Source organism: Convolutriloba macropyga, chromosome 12 (assembly GCF_964194025.1).
Source record: "Convolutriloba macropyga chromosome 12, txConMacr16.3, whole genome shotgun sequence".
Lineage (NCBI taxonomy): Eukaryota > Metazoa > Xenacoelomorpha > Acoela > Convolutidae > Convolutriloba > Convolutriloba macropyga.
In genome coordinates this window covers 10,764,118-10,786,958 of record NC_134479.1, presented here as the reverse complement: position 1 = coordinate 10,786,958, position 22,841 = coordinate 10,764,118, and positions in this window count along the sequence as shown.

The window sequence follows — 22,841 nt, the reverse complement described above, 5'->3', positions numbered from 1 at the left end:
CATCAATTACATAATCGTTTTTATCCGTTAACTTCAACATTAACTTCTCATTGGGTTTATATCCTTTCTTTTTATTTTCATTTTGATAGTCTGTAAACTGATTAATGTTAGCTTTTGTCTTTTCAGGAAAGAATGGATATTTCTTTGTTTTCTGTTTCAACTCATCATTATACTTTATATCAATGGTACAGATATATCCAGTATTAGAGCTAGATCTAGTATATACTGTATTTGCTAAGCCAGTTTCTGGATCGAGAGTGTCACATACTTTGATCTCGCCAGTAGGTAAAGCATGAACCATTGCAGAAGCATACAATGAGTTGAAGTCTAAATACTTTAAATAATTCTCTTTCCCTGTATACTCAGGATCTATTTCTTTATTTTTACATTTTATTTGACAATCACCTAATACTGAAGCTAACCCGCCTCTAATACCATGTTGTATTGTATCATAAATATTAACTGTATTTTCTTTATAATACTTAGGTCTAACATTAGTATATTTCAACCCACACAACCAGGTTAACCCAGGAGTAGAATATGTGTAACATGGATCTATTTCATAATATTCTAAACACATAGCTCTAAATTTCTCAAATACATCAACTGATAATAATACATCTGTTTTAAGATATAACATCATATAATCCTTTATTGTCTCGCATCCAGTATTATTCCAACAATCTATTGCTTGCTTATATTCTTTATCTGTAATACCACTTTCTTTCAACTTAGAATAGAATGCTTCCTTAGGTGGTAAGGTTGTTTCATATAGTTTATCTATACTATCAAACCATTCATATGGGAATATACCTTTACGTCTTTCTAAGCCACATTTATTTAATGTTATTAATGTTATACATTATTCATTACTCAATGTTTTACTTATAGCATCTAAGCTAAGTGGATGGAAGAACCTAAACATATCTAATGCTTTAGCATAACCCATATCAATACTAATATAATTCTCATCAGTTTTAGTTAATACTTTAAGTCTAATGGGACTCTGTCCATGGTGTTTCTCACCCATCTTCTTTGCTAGTTTAGTTATAAATAGATGATTATCATAATTAGAAGAATTAAATGCATATATTGATACGAATGTATTCTTAGCTTGGAGGTTACATTTATTGTGAGCATATCCTCTAAATTTACCACTCAGATAACCATGATCTCTAACTACGTCTTCACCCAAGTTCTCATTACAATAGTAACATCTACTATATAACGGAGTAATACTATCTTCTTTCAATGAAATATTTAAACTAAATATATCTTTAAACAATTTATTATAATGATCTACTCTATCCACAAACCAATCAACTACTTTATCGCCACAGTTACATTCATACTTATCTTTTAATATATCAGGATAGTCACTTTTTATATATAAACCACAAGCAATAGGAATGTGTTTACCAACTTTTATTATACATTCAAAATCATAATACATAGCAAATGGTACTCTGTTTTTATAATGGAACTTATCAAACTTTAGGTAATCATCTTTATGGAAAGTTCTCCTTCCTACATGTTTCTGTGTATTACATAATTCTAAATGTTTATTTAATGCATCTTCTGTTCTAAATGATACACAACATTTTAGACATGGATAGCATATATGTTTAGATGATTTTCTTAATAAGAATGATACATCTTTACATAGGAAGTAATGATTATCCCAGTATAATATATTACATCCTTTAGGATCATTATAATTAATTAATACAGGATTAATAGTTTTATTTTTTTTAGATTAAACACATTGAATAATATTTTATCTTTATTTAGTACTTGTATTTTCTTTAAGTGATAATAATCATATGGGGGTGTAACTCCTATTGGTAATTTTATCTCATTAATATATTCTGGTTTATTATAATTACTAACTCTGCTGGGATTATGTTGCGCAGAATGTAGATAAGCAATTAGACACCATAGCAAACACTTATTATCTGTATTATGTATATTAAGTATATATCTAGATGTGAATGATAACTCAGTATCACATCCACCACTAGGATGAAACCTATGTATATACATTGTCCTTTTAATAAATCGCTGCATACTGCATCCAGATTGATTCATTTCTTGTTCCTGCATTCTTGTCTCTAGTTCCCCATTCAATAAATCCAAGTCATGTGCACCATTATATTGCCTAGTCAATAATCTAAATGTGAATTCGGTTTCTTCTAACTTATCATCTGTAGGTTTTGTATACTTAACTACATCAAAGTTGTTAAACTTAATATGGGGATGCATGTTATGCAATGACTCCAGTATATTCAAGAATTTAGGATCTTCATAATTACTACTAGTTATTATTATTTGATTATGCTTCATGTTATGATCTAATCCTAACTCATTAGCTTTATCTCACCACTTCCCATCAACAAGTTTTTTCTGATTAACAATTTCTTTATGTTCTTCTGATTCATTGTGTTCATTTTTATTGTTACATCTAGTATTACATATATTGCAATATCCTTCAGTTATATTCTTACCTATATCCTTATCCTTATCCTTATCCTTTCCCTCTACATTATCTAGATGCATCTTTGTTTTTAAATGTTGATCAACACTATATTGACTCAGACTTGTCTTACATATCACGCAATCAAACTTACTTCCATTCCTTACTTTTCCCCAGTAACCAATCTTACATTATTTCTATGTTTTAATGTTGTTACATGTTTATTATAAGCAGTATTATTATCAAGATACATATCACAACTATAACAAAACTTTATTCCTTCTTCTATATACTGCTCATCTAATTTTTGTTCTATATCCTCATTAGTAACTTTTACTCCAACCTCATTAGCACTCTCAATAATTTTATTTCTATTATACATTCGCTCATTCTTTTTATGTTTAAGTGATTGAATATGTCTGTTATAATTCTTTCAAGTCATCTCTTCATCACATTCTTCACATCTAATTCTATTTGTTTTAGGCTTTTGAACATAGACAAAATCATCAAATGAGTCTAAATCTGAGTCCTTATCTTTATCAGAATCTACATCTTTATCTTTATCCTTATCCTTATCATAACCTGAATCCTTATTGGTGTAACCACTTCGTGGATCTAAATCTGGAAAGTATTTTGCTTCAGCCTTTCGCAATGAATCACGCATATCTTCTTCTCTTTGTTTTAATTTTGCATCCTGTTTATCATACGACTCCTTTATTTCTTCATTTACACAATTAAACCTTCTGATTGATTCTAAAGATTTTTCTAATTCTATCTTTTGTCTTTCCTTATCTACTGGTTTGATTTCTTCCCTTGGTTTGTTTTTATTTTTTAACATTTGGACCGCCATGCTAGTAGAACTAGATTGAGCTTTCTCACTTCCAGATTGGACTTGTCCACTTCCAAATTGAGCTCGCTCACTTCCAGATTGCACTTGTCCATGAGATTGAGCTCGCTCACTTGTGGAATGACTGTAACCGGTATAATCTTGTTGATTCGTTTTTATATGCCAAATTTTGAAATAATATTACTTATATAGTTTTTCAATACTATAAAAACGATTAGTACCAAATGTGATAAATGTAAAAATAAGGCTTGGTGTTGGAGTTGTGATAAATGTCAAAGAAAACCATTCCAATGTTTCATATGTAACATATAGAGAAAAACATAATCATATGGTTGTTCATTTTAATAATCCCAATCAATATTTAGTATGCAGAATGTGTAAAGTAAATAAACACATCTCTCAGTATAGATTTAAACATTTCTATTGTAGGTTATGCATATATCTCCATAGATATAGGTTTCATCATACAAAAGAAAAATTCTTAGAACATGCAAAGAAATATAATATCAGCGAAGCTGGTTCCCAGATTGAAGTAAAGCTATAACTAATTATAATGAGTTCATTAAAGAATGAGTTAACAATTAATGATGATAGAAAGTTTATTGAAGCCGCTATTAGATTGTATAATGTTTGTGATAATTATTTTTATAAAAATGACTAAACTAGAAACACTTATAAAATTAAACAATCTAGAAAAACAAAACAGAAAGAATAGATTAGAAGATAAATTAAAACAACAAGAATATTATGGAGAAATAGAAGAGTTATTTGATCCTTTAACTAAAACTATCAGTGAAACTGCTTCGCAGATAAATGCAAACAATGAACGCAATCTAGCATTAAGTGAACAAACATTAAGAGCAATAGATTGGCAAAATCAAGAGTTAGATAAACAAACTAAGATGATAGAGCAAACTACAAACGGGGCATTAATGAAGCCCAATTTGTCCAATGAAGCCGTGGAGGAAACTCAAGATATGGCACCATTTTATACTGATACAAAAACAGCCAAACTTCTTCATGACATGGGGGCTCAAACTAATCCTCCATTAAGATTAGAACTCATAGATTTACCTACTAGGAGATATAAAATGAATGGTGTCGATATAACCCTAGATCAGGGTGCATTTTTAGTTAGGGATAATGTATATGAGTTTTCAGAAGGATTTACTGATTTTCTTACTAAATCAAATATAATATATGATAATGTTGAGGAAGATGAAAACAAAATTGAAAGGTTTTTAAAGGATATTGGATATGATTTAGGAAAGGGGGATAAGAAAAGCGCTAGATATATAACAGAAAAACGTATAATGGAGGTAAAAGATGATGTATTTGGCAGGGGTTTAAATAGCAACCCAAACCCAAATAGTTTAATAGAAAGATTAGAATTATTAATACTAGAAACAAAAGCTGGTCCTGATGGATTATATGATGAAATGCTAGGTATATCTAAGCAACTATTATCTATGAATATTATTAATCAAGACCAACTAGATGATTTTGTTTTTAACTATGGTAAATAGGTGAAATCATGACTACGTCCATGAGCAAGCTCACGACTTCGTTGATCAGGGAACCTGCTTTGCAGATAGATGAATCCATCAGGGAACCTGCTTCGCAGATGACTACGTCAATAAAAAATCTGGAAAAACAACAACAACAACAACAACTAGCTAAAGAAGTATTCAGTCCTCGAATAACAAAGTTTAGAAGAGAAAGAATAATACCATTATATAAAGATGAAACATGGTCAGCTGATTTAATTGATAAGTCATCTCTAAGTAAATACAAAAATAACTATAAGTTTATATTAAGAGTTATAGATATATTCACAAAATATGCATGGGCTATTCCATTAAAGAATAAATCTGGTTTATCTATAACTAATGGTTTTAAAACAATTCTATCAGAAGGACGAAAACCAGAAAAGTTATGGGTAGATAGAGGTAGTGAGGTTTACAATAAAACAATTAAATCTTTACTTAAAGAATATGAAACCGGCAAAGCCGCCTCAGGGATAGAGCTATATTCTACTTATAGTGATTTAAAGGCTGTGTTTATAGAGAGATTCAATAGAACAATATTACATATAATAAATAAACCAATGTTCATCAATGGTGATGGTATTTGGGTAAATATATTAAATGATGCGTTCATAACATATAACAATAACATTCATTCAACAGTTAATATGACACCAGTTGATGCTTCTAAAAATCCTGATAAAATTAAATACTATATCAGTGAAACTGCTTCGCAGATTAAATCTACCAAATCAACACCCAAACTTAAAGTTGGTGATTATGTTAGAAATGCTGATAAACGTAATATCTTCTCTAAGGGATACACTTCTAATTGGAATAGGGAATTGTTTAAAGTTAATGAAGTTCTAAAAACACAACCACTAACATATAAAATAGAAGATATTAATGGTGAGATAATAGAAGGTAAATACTATGAACAGGAACTATTAAAATCCGAGTTTGACTTTGAATCTAATAATAAAGTTTTAGAATCATTAGACATAATTCTTACTTTAAATAAATACAATGATGACAAGAAATAGATTCAATCAAGCTAAACAATCAATATCAACATCAAAATCAACAAACAACTTAACACTAAGTAAGGCTCGTGGGTTATTCCTAGAAGATAATTATAATATTGATATGAGGGATACCTATAAAATTACAAATGTCCATCCTCCGATATATGAAAAAGATGTTGTTATTAAAGAGTATTGCGACAATAACTTATTATCTTCTAATATTAGAATAGACATTTTGAGTAAAAACATAACTGAACTAAGAAAGGGTGACTTTGATAAAGTTACAACTAAAACATTACAACTAAATGAAACACAAGTTAATGATGAACTAATTAATGAGTTTATTGAACCAACAAATGAAGTCACAAATACTGTTAAGTTTTGTAATAAAGTTGCTGCTGATACTATCTCTAAGTATAATCAATTAAAACAAAAATTTGATAATAATAAGTTTAATCAGAATATTACTAACATACACCTAGATGAAATGTTTACTACTGGGCTAAAAACAATTTAAAGAAGTTAACAAAAAGACTAATTCTTTTATAGATGAAGCCCTTTTAAAGAATAAAAGGACAATAGTACAATATATAATTGCTATACTTTTACGAAGTACGTTATTTGATAATAAAGAGAAAGACAGACTTGAGATGCATTATGGTTTTAAACAAGAAGATATAACGAAAGGAATAGAAAGTTATTTTACTACTGAAAATGAGTCAACCAACAGCGCCACGTGAGAGATTACTATATCCAGATTTGTCATCAGTATCAGAAAGATTGATCCCCGAAGCGGTTGAGAAACAGATCAGCAATGCTGCAACTGCCAATGAACAGTTGATAAACGAAAAAATCCAAGCTAGTAATAAATTTAGCAACAATATTAACATTATAAAAGATATTAGAAATTATTATGAAACTGAAACTAATAACTATAATAAGAAATTAAGTAGATATAAAAATTATATTAACGTAGCTGAGATAACAGAAATACTATTATCATCAATAGCAACAACGGCAACAACAACATCAGTTGCATTAACAGGTATAGGATTACCTTATTCTATACAACAGCTTTTGCTACAGCAAGTGTTTGTGGTTCATTATCAAAAACAATTAATACTAAAAAAAGAAATAAAATTATAAAGTATTCACAAATGTATATTTTAAGTTAACAGTTTAGTGATTAGTTTAATAAACTATATACTAAATCAATGAATAATAATAAAATAGATAATGATGAGTATAATGAATTTGTTAAGTTATATGAAGAATATAAGAAGAACAAGAAAAATAAGTTGAGTATTTTTTTAGATTAAAGATATTAGTGTTTAGTTATAATAGTTTGTTTAGTAATAATAATATTAGTATTAATATTTATCCGCGAAGCGGTTACACCGATCAGGGAACCTGCTTCGCAGATCGATAATCATAAATATAATATAATCATAATCATAATCTTAGGTATAATCATAATCATAAATATAATATAATCATAATCATAAACATAAAAATAAACATAATCATAATCAAATAATTATCTTTTCTTTGTACCTAAGTATAACCCTCTACCTTTCTGTACTACTTTTATACCTTCACAAGTAGTTGCAAATTTAATTAAATCGGGTGTGGCTGATAAAGCAGCTCTAGGGTTTCTAGATGCAGCTGCACTTCCTATTTTACTTGCTATTTCTAATGCTCTTACTGGATCATTGGCAACCTTCTTTCCAAAGTTTACTGTAGCCCTAACAACACTTTTAAAGAAATCTTTCAATCCCTCTGCTTCTATTGTTGCATCAGATACTGTCATTGATTTATTCCTTCTACATTTAGTGCAGGATCCTCTTAACATCTTAGTACCTTTTGAAGTAATAGCTCCACTTATATTATTAGTACCACTATGATGTCTACCTCCAACACAATATGAATTAGTTTTGAATTTATTTAAAAGACTCATTTCTATATATAAAAAATAATGGAAGTTAGAAAGTATAATCCTTTTGTTGTTATTAAACCCAAGCCCAAGCCTAAGCCAAAACCCAAGGTTAGGTCTAAATCTAAACCAAAGCTTGAAGCTGGAGGTTTATCCAGGATGGATGGAGTCCTATCTCTAGAGAATAAAAAGAAATTAGATATTATTTATGCTGAAGGTTTTGTTAATACTAATAAGAAATAGTTAGGTATTAACAAGAGTAGCAATTAGAGCTGACTAGCTATAAGTATGAGTATAAGTATACGGTTATGTTTAAGTAAAAGTATATAATTATAACAATAACTATATTATACTATAATTTTAAATTATCGCTAGAGTTATATCTAAAATTATAATTATCGCTAGAGTTATATCTAAAATTATAATTATATCTTTGACTTAAATTTTATCTATGATTTTATATCAACCATCTTATTACCATCACTATTCACACTAAAAACCTTTCTAGTTAATACTAATGCATGATATATAACATCTGCAACTGCAGCACTAAATTTAAAATTAAGTTGTATTGGTTGTGGACCTATATGATCACTTTGATATCTAGTATCAAATACATATATTATATAACTGCTTTTGAATGTTCTATGATTTATATTTGGTTTTATATTATGTGGTAGCCCATTATAAGCTTTAATAAAGCTAACAATCTCTTTAAAAGCCTCATTATAATTATTGGTTCCATAATTAATATTCATTCTATCCTCAGGATAAAACTCACTACCAATCTTACAATAACATTCAGTAACATTCATTATATGAAATGTACTTGCATCATGAGTTTGTTCATTAACATTATTATTTTCAAAACCAACAATTATATATTGTGATCTTTCCATACCACTTTCCATACCTAGATTGAACAAGAAGTTAGTAGCATTGGGCGCATTCTTATAAAATGTCTTTCTTTCATAATAACTAAAGTCTACATTGTTCTTTTTACTTAAACCCTTTTACACAATAATTCTATTATCATTACTAGGATCAATACTAGGCACACACCATGATATATCTCTAAGTTCTGTATTACTATCATTAGCAACTGCACCAGGATTAGCATTAACTCTAAATAGAGCTCTATCACTATTGTTTCTTTTTAATATTAGTTTAAATCCTAAACCATATATAATCTTTTCTAAATCATTTACGAAACCAAATAGATCACTCATCTTAACCATCATATACATATGACCTCGTTCTGCGGCAATATGGTCACTTTTAAGTTGACTATCTCTATTTCCTTGATTTCTAACAAAACCACTCTCATTTTCATTATTGGTACTGGTTAAAAACTTATACATCAATAGATTAGGATGACAACGATCTATATATTCAAGAGTCCCACCACCACTAGTTTCAAGCTTAATTGAACTAAACAATGCCATCATACCATAATTAACTAATCTGAGATTACCATCATTAGGAAATATACCACCAACATCAACATCATCTGATACAACAAACTCTATCTCTAGATATGAATCACGTAAATTTAAATGATTCTCTTCTCTATTGAGAATGATATTAATATTAGTATTAACCGTATTCATTGTTGCTAGATTATTAGGTTTATTTTTTATAATCTTACTTTTATGTATGTCATTATTATAACCATAAGTTGTATCCAAATTAGAATCCATTTTTATAAGATAAAAAATGACAGACAATTTAATCTTAAGGGAACTACAAAATATACACGAAGCTTTAACTAAAACTAAAGAAGAGCATACACTTAACTTCAGAATGATAAAACCAACAGAAAAGTTTAACTTTAGTGAACCTATACTTAATACAACAAAATTAGGTTTAATTAGATTATCTGTTTATAATTCGGTTTTTATTGTGAATAGAAGTAACAATCAATTCATATATGCTAGTACTGTTATAGAAGATGACGAAGCTTTACCTCGGGCTCTTAGCTCTGACCCTAACCTTAACCCTATCTCTACCTAAAGCCCAAACATTACATCTATACTTAATCATAACTATAAAGGAGTCCCATTGCTATATTCAACTATTACACTGGAAGCATATGAGTTAACTGATATAGCAGAATTAATAAAAGACGAAACTGATGGTAATTTTATAATAGAACCCGATAAGAATACGATGAAATGTTTAATGGAAATAAAACAAGGAGCACTCAGCTTTGATATAGAAAGCTCACTAGCCTTATTACTAAGATTTAGAAAAATAATTTATAAAAAAGGTAGATATAAATCTCAGAAAATTATTGATATTATGTGTTTCAATAATATTAACATTCATTCCAATATTATATCTGGAGCTAAAGATAATGGTAAAGATACAGACATACTATATACTTTTACTCTTACAGAACCACCAGGTTACTTGATAAATATTATACCAACTAATATCTTGTATCAAAATGTAACTAAAGTTGGAGTAGAATATATAGAATTTCATATTAAAGATGAGTATGGAAGACCTGTAGACTTTAATGGTGATGTATTAAGTTTTACTTTACATCTGGTGTAACCAGCAACAACTTCGTTGATCTGACGTAGTCAGCTGGGCGAAGCCCCATCAGTGAAACTGCTTCGCAGATCTAGTGTAACTAGCAGACCGGTGGTCCATTTGATTTAGATACAAACTTAACTACAAAACTCTCCGATCCCAATTAATTCTTAGTTTACCATTAATATTTTTATTTTTAGTTTTATCAATGAGAAGATAATTGTAAGGCTCTTTCCATACCTTATTACATATATTAGCAAAATCATTATAACTAAGTTCAACATTATTAAAGAAATCTTGATATATAGATATGAGGACTTTACCTCTTTGTTCAAATAAAATAAATAGATTACAGTTCTCTCTAACACTCTGCCTATCCAGAGAGAACAAGTTTTGATTAAGATATATCATATTGCAATTATTATGTCTACCTCTACAAAAGTATTCATTAATAACTGGTTCTTTGGCTCTAACATCATCGAATATCATTAGTTTCTTTAAGTCTTTGGGTAGTTTATCGGGAGATGGTAAATCTTTTATATCTTTAATAAATTCAATATCTGCTTTGGGGTTTATTCTTTCTATACCATGGTACTGATCGCCAGTAGGTCCAATGATGTATAGCTTATCAAAATATATACTAGCTAGAATTAGTTTTTTTAATAAGAATGTCTTACCACATTCACTAGGACCAGATATTATACATCTAAAGTTTCCTGGGAATATGGCTTCAGTAATTATATCATCATCAATTAACCAAGAATATAAATCATCATTTATATTAACAGAGATTGGTGAATTTGCAAACGAGCTTCGCTCGTGGTTAACCAAACAACTCTGTTGAACCGCTTCGCGGATTGTTGAAACCACTTCGTGGATACTGTTAGTAGGACTATTACTATTATATTTACTCCTTTGATTTTTTTCATCAAATAGATCTGCGAAGCAGGTTCCATGATATATAAAATTATCTCTATCATTATCATTATCATTATCATTATCATTATCATTATCATTATCATTGTCATTATCATTATCATTATCATTATCATTATCATTATCATTATCATTATCATTATCATTATCATTATCATTATCATTATCATTATCATTATTAGCAAAGCTACTTCGTAGATCATAATCATTATCAATGACATTATCCTTATCTTTATCACCACCTCTACTACAACTTAAACAAAAACACTCATTAGATCATATATAAACAATAAGCCCCACAATAAGTTTCATCATATTGTTGTATTCTCTCATTAGAGCCTAGATCAACATATTCTTCTAGGAATAATGGAGGAGTTTCTACACCAAAACTATCAAAGTAATATGTTGGACCATCTTCTCTTCTTATAACTAAAACCCAATGTGTACCTTCAGTTGGATGTAGATTTACAATAATGTTAGAGTTAGGTTCACTTACCATTTCTGGTTTATCATCTCTCATTACGATTTCAATTGGTGTTAGACTTATACCTTTGCCTATATCTTTTATTCTGATATCACTCATAGCATTATTATTAATATTAAATTTATTATTGAATTCCTCAAAAGTTAGGATAAGCATTTTTATATATATAAATTTTATTTATAAAAATGGATAAAGGCGTTATACTTTTTTTCTTATTATTATAATTGGAATTTGTTATATAATATATGATTCAATACCAAGTAAATATACAAAACTAGAAGAAAGCTTTGGTGGATTTATGAATAGGAGTCTAGTTAGATTTGAATATGAAAAGTCACCATTACGTACTATTGTTTATGGTGGAACTGGTACAGGCAAAACATATTTTATTAGACAATATTTAAAATTATACTCAGTCCAAAATCAAGAACAAGACCAAAAGCAAAACCAAGACCAAAACCAAGACCAAAACCAAAACCAAGACCAAGCTAAAAATATAGTTATAGTGTGTAAAGATGACAGAGACTGGATAGATCCTGAGTCTAATAAGTTTTATACTGGGTTTAATAAATGTGATATAAATATGATCACAAAAAATAATATGCATAAATTTCAAAATTGTGTTATAGTACTTGATGATATGGGTGATAGGTTAAATAAAGATATAGCTTATTATTTTACTGAAGGTAGACATTATAAGATTCAAATGATTGTAATGTGTCTTAAACCAGCTCAAATAATTAATACAGCAAGAATGAGTTGTGATACTATTTATTTAACAACTTATAATGGACCTGATCTATTTAAAAACTTTAATGAGATATATAAATGTGAACATGACTTTAGTAAAATAATTAGTGAGTTAAATAGTAACCATTATAATCGTACAGATGGAATGTCAGTTGAACTTCGTTATTGTATAATTAAATATAATAAAAAGGAAAATACTTTTTTTATTATTAATAGTAATAGAACAATGATATATGATTCAAGAGTTGGTTTCCTTGATTTAAAAGCTCTTAGTTTAAAAGATGAATTAGAAAGAGAAGACATAAATAAACTTATAGCATATATGAAACCACTCATGATAAATGCAACAGATGGAAATGTTATTAATCACAATAACTATATGTTCTTTTTTAATAAACTTCTTAAATTAAATAATATTAAAATACAGAATGATGTTTTAACTAAAGAAATGATTATCGGAAAGGGTATAAAAAATTTATCAACTATTGGTGGAATTATAAGCTCAGGTTTATTTATATTTAGTTATATTTATCCTGATATAATATCAAGAAATGCTGGGAGTGTTGTAATGGGAGCAAGCACAATGTTGAGTAGAGTAAATACATTAGTTAACGTTGGATATGGAGAAGAGTTGGATGGAGAAACACGGAAAAAGTCCGATCCACGAATTGGTTACACCAATAATGATCTGCGAAGTAGTTTGGTAAACCACGAACAAAGTTTATTCACTGATCTGCGAAATACAATCTGCGAAGCAGGTTCCCTGATACAAGAAGAATATTTAAATCTGTGTAACTGTGACTTCGTCAATGAAGAGATGGGAATTTTGAATAGAAAGGGAGGAAAGTTTTTAACCAGACTATATGGAAATAATGAAGAATTTAGAGAAAAGATTATAAATTTTGTTAGAGATAAAAAAGAATTAGACCTTGAGATCATGACTAAATATTATCAGAGAATTGATTAGGTAAACATTAAAGTTTACCCTATTATAAGTGCTTTTAAAATGTTTAGAGTGTAACTAAGAATATGCAAACATTGCTGTTTTAAAATATCATTATGAATCATGTCATAAAGATAAAACTGATAAATGTATGTGTGGTAATATAATACTAAGTGGTATTTGTGCTAATAATTTTTCTCCATGGGGTTGTTCTTTAAAAAATGAATCTAGTTCTAGTTCTAGCTCTAATTCTAGTTCTGGTTCTGGTTTTAGTTCTATTTCTAACCTTAGTTCTAGTTCTAGTTCTAACCCCAATTCTAGCTCTAGTTCTGGTTCTGGTTCTGGTTCTGGTTCTATCTATGACTATAACTCTAACTCAGATCCTAACCCCAACCCTAACTCAGATCCTATCCCCAACCCTACCCCTAACCTTATCCCTAACCCTAACCTTAACCCAAGCTCAAAAGTATTAAATAGATGTCGTAATAAGTGTAATTTTAAAAAAAACACTAAATAATTCTGATGAGGGTAAGTATACATGTAGAAATTGTACTTCAGCTAAAGTTAGTTGTCCATATAGTGCTTCTGTTGTGAGATATGATGGGATAAGGGCTCATGTAAAGAAACAACATCCAAAAGTGGAATTAACTAGAGGATTTAGTAGAAATCTGGGAAGCACTTGGGGAACCAAGACCGAAGGTCCTTACACTGATCTGGGTGAGAAAACAATTAATACTGAAGCTGTAAGTCCATTAGTTATTAGCCAAACTGGGGATCTTCGAAGCAGTTATACTGATAGTTGTTCATGTAAATACTATAATTTTGTATCATTTCTTATTAATAATGGAATAAATATAGAAAAAGTAAAAGAAAATATAAATTTATTGAAGAGTATAGATAATTTGAAATAAAAAGTATAAAAAAATTTTAAAAAAATATCTGCGAAGCAGTTTTACTGATCAAAAAGAGGGAATCACTCTTTAAGAGCGAAAAAGACCAATCTTTTCTACTGGGGGATCACTCTGAATAAGAGTGAATCACTCTTTAAGAGTGAAATGTAAACTTTGCTTTCATTTTTTTGATTTTTTTGTTTTATTTTTTTTGATTTTAATTGATTTTTTTATTGAATTTAGAGCTAATATACAGTAGTGGATAAAACAAGGGATTCAGCCAATAGCAAAATTTGAAGTTAAAAGGTATAACTCAAGCCACTATTAAAAAACAGATTAATTTGGAAGATTATAAAAATGCTATATATGGTGGTGTCAGTAAATATGTAACTAATTATACTATTGATAGTAATAAACATCATTTAGAAACTAAAGAACAATATAAAATAGCTATAGATCCATTTGATGATAAGGGCATTAGAGATAGTAATGGTGAATTTAGGTTTTACCAGTGAAGCTGCTTCGCAGATAATTAATTTTTATAAAATAATAGCAAAAGTTAAAATTTATAAAAGAGTTAAGCTGGTTTTTTATTCAAGTTATCCACGATGTGGTTACAACATTTTTCGCAAGTTGGTTTTATGTGCCTGTTAGACGGTCTCACTAGTTATACTGAAAAACACTAATCACTGTGTTTCCACCGATCTCAGTATTTTTGACTGTATACCCATCACAGTGTGTCCCATATACAGTCTCACAGTAGGGATCATCCCTTTTAAGAACTGTGAATTTGGTCTTTTATCTCACTTAATTTTATAGTATTTCATCAGAGTCGGGGGAGGTTCACTGGAGTCAGTGAGGAAGGAACCCCAAACCTTCCGTTTGCTAAAGCAACTTAACTAGACTCGATGATTTAACCACTACGCCAAGTGAGACAGAAAGTTTTATTTTTAAATTGATTAAATATTGATTAGGGGATATATGAAAATTTTTGTTCAAGCTTTTTCGCAAGTTGGTTTTACGTGCTTTTTACACGGTCTCACTAGTTTTATGCTAGTATCTGGGATACGTTCACTGGAGTCAGTGAAAATAGAACCCGAACTATCCGTCTGATAATGGTTAATTACCAGCTTAACTCTGTACTAGTGGCTTGCACTAAGTGAGACGAGAAAAGATAGATTTAAAATATAAAAGAAGTGAATATAGAGTAGTGGATATATAATTGAATTAGAGTAATGTGTATATGGGTACCGTATCGCGGCTCTATGTTGCGGAGGTACCCATATACACATTACTTTTAACAATGCATTCCTCGAGGTAACTTTCCTGTGGTCATTAAACACAACAAATTAAATTCATTTCAATCATTTTATCTAAAACAAGTTATAGCCCAGTTTCTTCATTTTGCTATAGGTCATTTTGTTACTATCGCTTTGCTTACCTTCTTTTGGTTTCTTTCGAGTTTTTTTGGTTTCTTTTGTTCTTGAGTTTTTTTTTGGTATATTGCGGTGCATAGTATTTAATACTCTGATCATCATTTTTCAGGTCGTTGCACGAAGTTTTTTCATTGTTTGCGTTTTAGTTTATTTTTTTGTAAAAGTTTCCTGATAATTTGATACTATTTTTTTATACGGATCTGACGTTTTATTTGGTCCACTTTTGTAAACGTCATCTCTTTATCTAGTTCAACATTTGTCTTTTATATTTTGTTCAGTTTTATGTTTTTTTACCTAGACAGGTGATCAATCTATTCAGTATCTTTGACATGATTTTGCGGGGCTGTTATTAATCACACTGTAAATAATTAACGTTGATGTTAATCTTGCAAGTTCAATAAATGATCAATTAGTAGTTCACTCAACTCAAAACTCCCTTTCCATTTTTTCTTCTCAATTGTTTTAATCAAGATCAGTTGATCAATTAATTTTTGACTCGCAACGCGTTTTTTTAGTCTAGATAAAGAGCAGTATTTTGTACCATTCAGAAGCTCTAACTTAAATTTTGCAACATAAATTTAATAAACCTTGTGAATGGGCACCATTTGGTGCAGTCAGCAATGAAATCTCGGGCAACACCTGTTCACATTGACGTTTTGTGGAGGAAACCAGCAGCGAACTTACCACTCAATTAAGAGATGGACTGTACAATAGAAGTTGGCCTTAATAGCTAATCGAAGGAAACTAACCTTTCAAAGAACTAGAGCAAGTGGAAGGACACAAACAACAATCTAAGAGAGATAGACTCAAAAAGATGCTCACGTAAACAAGAACTGGCAAAAAGGTGGACTGCATCATTACTCCACCTCTGTAAGGACAAAGAAAGATGTTGGATCTTCAAATGATAGCAGCCCCACCTGGAAACTGAAGATCAATCAACCGGACAACTTTGGAAAGCAATGGAAAATTCCTTCATAAGGAGTCATAGTATCACATATGATTGGTACGTAATCTTTACTTTAGGGCAATCCCGTACCGAACTCCAAGTGTTAATCAGTACTGGGCAATTGTAAATGCAAGTCTCCCATGTAATATAATTTGCTCGCTTTCTCGCTTGAAGTTTGCTTCTTTCAAGCGTATTAGAACAGCGCAAAAGATATTATTTCAACAGTCACGGTGGCGCAGTAAGAAGGACAAAGACCTAAGGAGATCCCCGTACGGAACTTTATTTTCGCACTTGTATTTAGACTTGCCAAGTCTGACAAGTCTTAAATGTGTTATGATCATAGCTCTGAATCAGTACTGATATTTAGACCTGAAATTAGACTTGCCCAGTACTGATATTGATTTGGCGTTAAGTACGCGATAGGTTAACAATTTGGATGCCATATAAAAGTTAAAGAGATCCAAATGGCAAATAAAAATTGCATAAAATATTGAAATTTAAAAAACATCAAGTGTAACTTTGCTTGATTGGTACTAAAGTAGGACGCATTAGGATCAAATTTTGGCAACATGTTTTGAAAAACTTTTTACGTAAATTTTTAGAATGTATTGGGAGGCGGATCCGGAAAAATGTCTGATAAAAAACTATATAGTTTGAACTCTTCTCATTAAATTGCTGCATAAATCTGTAAGAGTCTCGGAACAATCAGTGTTCTTGTGAAATTCAATCAAGAAAAAAATTTTTTTACTTGCGTGATTTATTATATTACAGCGAAGAAAACTAATAGGATGTGTCACTAAAAGTGTATTTATTATAGCAAGTGAAAGGTTACAGAGACAAGTTTCGACTCGAATTATTTTTTGACGTAGTTTTGACGTTTGAGAGAGAAAAATTGATGGTACAACTTATTGCTTAGAAGTTGTTTTGCATCTCAAATGAGTCATTCAGAAGACCACAAAAATTGTTTGGAAGATTGCTAGTGATGGCAATTACAATTGTTGAAAGCAAAATCATCTCACCATTCACCAGTCACCAGTATATTTCTTAAACCATTTTTCCTCCCGCCAAATTAGCCTCAAAACCTAACTTGGTGTTTTTTTGACAATTGTTAACGCATTATGATAAACAGCAATTTTTATTCGGTGTCGTCAAGTTATTTATAATTTTGAAGACACAGAAGAAATTATTACCGAGGAAATTTCCGCAAGCTCATGAAGGAAAAATAAAATTTTGTCAGAAGGAATGTAACTTTAAAAAACCAGACTCCTTATTAATGATTCCAACTGGGACCAACGTTACTAAGGAAATGTTAAAAGTAACTAAAACTCTTTAGAATTTCAGGATTTCGTGAATTTGCTTATTGTTGCTGTTTTTTATTTGATTTTTAAACGAATCAAAAGTAACATTCTCATTTGAAGAGAATACAAACGTAAATACAGGACAAACGGGCTATTTTTTAAGTTCAGAAACAGAACAAAAAAAGATTGCAAGTATTTGGTTTAGAGTGGCCTGGCATGAATCATGAGTGTCTTTTTAAATCCAGAGTTAATACAACCATTCTGACTACAAATCTTTGGTCAACTTGATAAAACATTTACCAATCTACAACATGTGATCAACGTTTTCTACTGTTTTTATACTTCAGATCAAATGTTTCTAAAAGAAAGGACTTGTTGATAAAAGCTGATAAAATGATAATTTTTAGTGCCATCAAACACATGCAAAACTATCAAGACAAAAAACGAGATAAGGAAATTAGAGAGAGCACAAGAGATAGAGAGAGACGGAGAGGGATTGACAGAATGCTTGAGTGGGGCAATTCCTTATCAGCAAAAAAATTTAGTTCTACGAGCTCTTTTGGAAAAAAAACGTAGTTGCGCAGTTGCTGTGAAACAAAAAACGAAGTGGACAAAAAATTTTTGCTGAAGATAAAAAGTGTCTGGCCGATAACAGTGCTACTGGGAGGCCGAATTTGTCACAGTTTTTTACCTGTTTTGTTTAAAAAGTCAATTCATTTAGTTTTGCACACTGTTTGTTAGATTGACTGAATCGATTAGAAGTAGTGTGGATCATAAATTAGATTTTAAAACAGCTTGCTTATGATTGGTCAATTTACTTAATTAGTTGCTTCTGTCATCAAACTGCTAGTTGCTTGCAGTACATTTGTTGATTATTACCTCAATTACTTGGAGCAAACTTCCTGAATAGTAAAAATGTGGTTATTATATCGAACAAAAGGTGCCAGAGACAAGTTTTGACTCGTATTGTTTTTTTGACGTAATTTTGACGTTTGAGAGAGGCAAATTGATGGTACAACTTATTGCTTAGAATTTGTTTTACGTCTCAGATGAGTTATTCAGAAGACCACAAAGATTGTATGGAAGAGTTTTGGTGAAGAAAAATCATCTCATTTTTTACCATCCACCAGCAAATTCCCTAGACCATTTTTCCTCACGCATATTTAGCCTTACAACCTAACTGGTGGTTTTTTGGACAATTGATAACCCAATAGTATAAGAAGCAATTTTTATCCGGTGTTGCAAAGTTATTCTTTTTTTGAAGAGGAAAAGAAGAAATTATGACCGAGGGATTCTCCGCAAGCTCATAAAAAATATAGTTTTTTTTCAGAAACAATGTAATTGAAAAAACTAGATCTATTATTATTGATTCTAACTGGGACCAACGTCAATAATGAACTGTTAAAAATACCTAAAACCCTATAAAAACTTCAGTATTTCGTGACTTTGCTTATCTTTTGCTGTTTTTTTTTAAATGAGTCCTAAACAAATCAAACGAAACATTAATGCATTTCAAGAGAACACAAACGTAAATACATGACAAACGGGCAATTTTTTAAATTCAGAAACAAAACAAAAAAACATTTATTTATTGGTTTTAGAATGGCATGGCATGAATCATGAGTGTTTTCTTAAATCCCGATTTAATCCAACAATTTGGACTATGACTTTCTGGTCAACATGATCAAACATTTACGAATCTACAAAGTTTGATCCTTGTTGTGCGCCCGGCATTGCTTCTATCCTTTTGACCAAAATTTTCTAAAAAGATGACATATTAATAAAAGCTGGAAAAAATGATAAGTTTTAGTGCCCTCAAACACAAGCGATGAGTTATTCAGAAGACCAAAAAGATTGTATGGAAGAGTTTTGGTGGAGAAAAATCATCTCATTTTTTTACCATCCACCAGCAAGTTCCCTAGAACATTTTTCCTCACGCCTATTTAGCCTTAAAACCTAACTGGTGGTTTTTTGGACAATTGTTAACCCAATAGTATAAGAAACAAGTTTTATCAGGTTTTGCAAAGTTATTCATATTTTTGAAGCGAAAAAGAAGAAATTATAACCGAGGGATTCTCCGCATGCTCATGAAAAAAATATAGTTTTTTTCATAAACAATGTAATTTAAAAAACTAGACCTATTATAATTGATTCCAAATTGGACCAACGTTACTAATGAACTGTTAAAAATATCTAAAACCCTCTAAACCTCAGGATTTTGTGACTTTGCCTATCTTTGCTGTTTTGTTAAATTAGTCCTAAACGAATCAAACTAAACATTAAGACAATTCAAGAGAATACAAACGTAAAAACATGACAAACGGGCAATTTTTTGAATTCAGAAATAAAACAAAAAAACTTTTATATAATGGTTTTAGAATGGCCTGGCATGAATCATGAGTGTTTTCTTAAATCCCGATTTAATCCAACAATTTGGACTATGAATTTCTGGTCAACATGATCAAACATTTAGGAATCTACAACGTTTGATCCTTGTTGTGCGCCCGGTATTGCTTCTAGTGCCCTCAAACACAAACAAAACTATCAGAACAAAAAGTGAGATAGCGAGAAAAGAGAGAGAGAGAGAACAAGATATATATATATATATATATATATATATATATATATATATATATATATATATAAATAAAGAGAGGGATTGAGAGATTACCTGAGTTGAGCAATTGGTTATCAGCAAGAAAAATGGAGTTTAGTGAGCTGTTGAAGAAAAAAACAAATTTGCGCAGTTGCTGTGAAAGAAGAAACAAAATGAGCAAAAAGTTTTTGCTGTAGAAAAAAAATGTCTGGCCAGTAACAGTGCTACTGGGAAGCAGAACTTGTCACAGTTTTTGGGTTGTTTTGTATAAAAATTAAATTCATTTAATTTTGCACACTGGTTTGAAAATTGACTGAATCGATTAAAAGTAGTGTGCGTCATAAATTAGATTTCAAAACAGCTTGCTTATGATTGTCCAATTTACCTAATTTGTTGCTTCTGTCATCAAACTGCTAGTTGCTTGAAGTACATTTGTTGATTATTACCTTAACTTTTTGGAGCAAACTTCCTGAATAGTAAAGAACAAAAACTATTTGAGGAGAAAATAAATCACTCCAAACAACATGAGGAACACTCAATCAAATCTTTTGGAATTCTGACGGAGTTTTGGGCAATAGAAGTCTTCTCACAACCCAAATACAAAACTCAGAATGCATAAAGTGCTATACCTCTGGCAATATTATCTGATAAACTGTGTGGATATGTCCTTCACAAACTCAAATGTCAAACTTTTGAGGATGTCCTGTCTCACGGACACTCACCTCAATCGAGATATTGAAAAGTAGGTGACGCCGGCTAAAATTCGTAACCTTAGATAGTGTTACGGTTTTTGACATCACAGTAGAGGCTATTATGATTCTTTTGCAACTTTTTTTTATCTATTTTGAATCGTTTGATTTTTCCATCATCAATCGTCAAAATGGCGATTTGTAACTTACGAGCATCAAGACGCAAGAAAAAAAGGAGTCATAGTATCACATATAATCGGTACGTTATCTTTACTATAGGGCAATAGGCAATTGGATGGCATAAAAAGTTAAAGAGGTCCAAATGGCAAATAAAAATTGCATAAAAAAGAAATTTAAAAAAAAATCACTTCATTGGTACTAAAGTAGAACGCATTAGGATCAAATTTTGGCAATATGTCTAGAAAAATTATTTGCGTAAAATTTCAGAATGTATTGGGAGGGGGATCCGGAAAAATTTCTGATAAAAAACTATATAGCTAGAGTTCTTCTTATTAAATTGCATCACTCGTGCTGCATAAATCTGTAAGAGTCTCGGAACAATCAGTGTTTTCGTGAAATTCAATCACGAAGAATTTATTTTTACTAGCGTGATTGTTTATATTACAGAGAAGAAAACTAATAGAATGTGTCTTTAAAATTGTGGTTATTATAGCAAGTGAAAGGTTCCAGAGACAAGTTTTGACTCGAATTAATTTTTGACGTAGTTTTGACGTTTGATGGAGGCAAATTGATTGTACAGCTTATTGCTTAGAAGTTGTTTTAACTCTCAAATGAGTCATTCAGTTATTTATATTTTTGAAGAGACACAGAAGAAATTATTAACGAAAAATTCTCTGCTAGCTCATGAACAAAAAAATAAAATTTTGTCAGAAGGAATGTAACTTTAAAAAACCAGACCTATATTTTATGATTCCAACTGGGACCAACGTTACTAAGGTACTGTTAAAAGTAACTAAAAGTCTTTAGAACCTCAGGATTTTGTGACTTTGCTTATTTGTGCTGTTTTTTATTTGAATTTCAAGCGAATAAAAAGTAACATTGACGCATTTCAATAGAATACAAACGTAAATACAGGACAAACGGGCAGTTTTTTAAATTCAGAAACAAGACAAAAAACATTTATTTATTTGTTTTAGAATGGCATGGCATGGATCATGAGTGTTTTTTTAAATCCCGAGTTAAAACAACCATTTGGACTACTAAACTTTGGTCAACATGATCAAACATTTACCAATCTACAACATTTGATCAAAGTTCTGCGCCCGCTATCTGCGCCCGCAAAGTCAATTCATTTAGTTTTGCACACTGGTTGGTAGATTGACTGAATCGATTAGAAGTAGTGTGGATCATTAATTAAACTCTGTTAGAACAGCTTGCTTCTGATTATTTATTTTACCTAATTCGTTGATTCCGACATCAAAATGATAGTTGCTTTTATTACATTTGTTGATTATTACCTCAATTACTCGGAGCAAACTTTCTGAATAGTGAAGTTCGAAAATATTTGAGG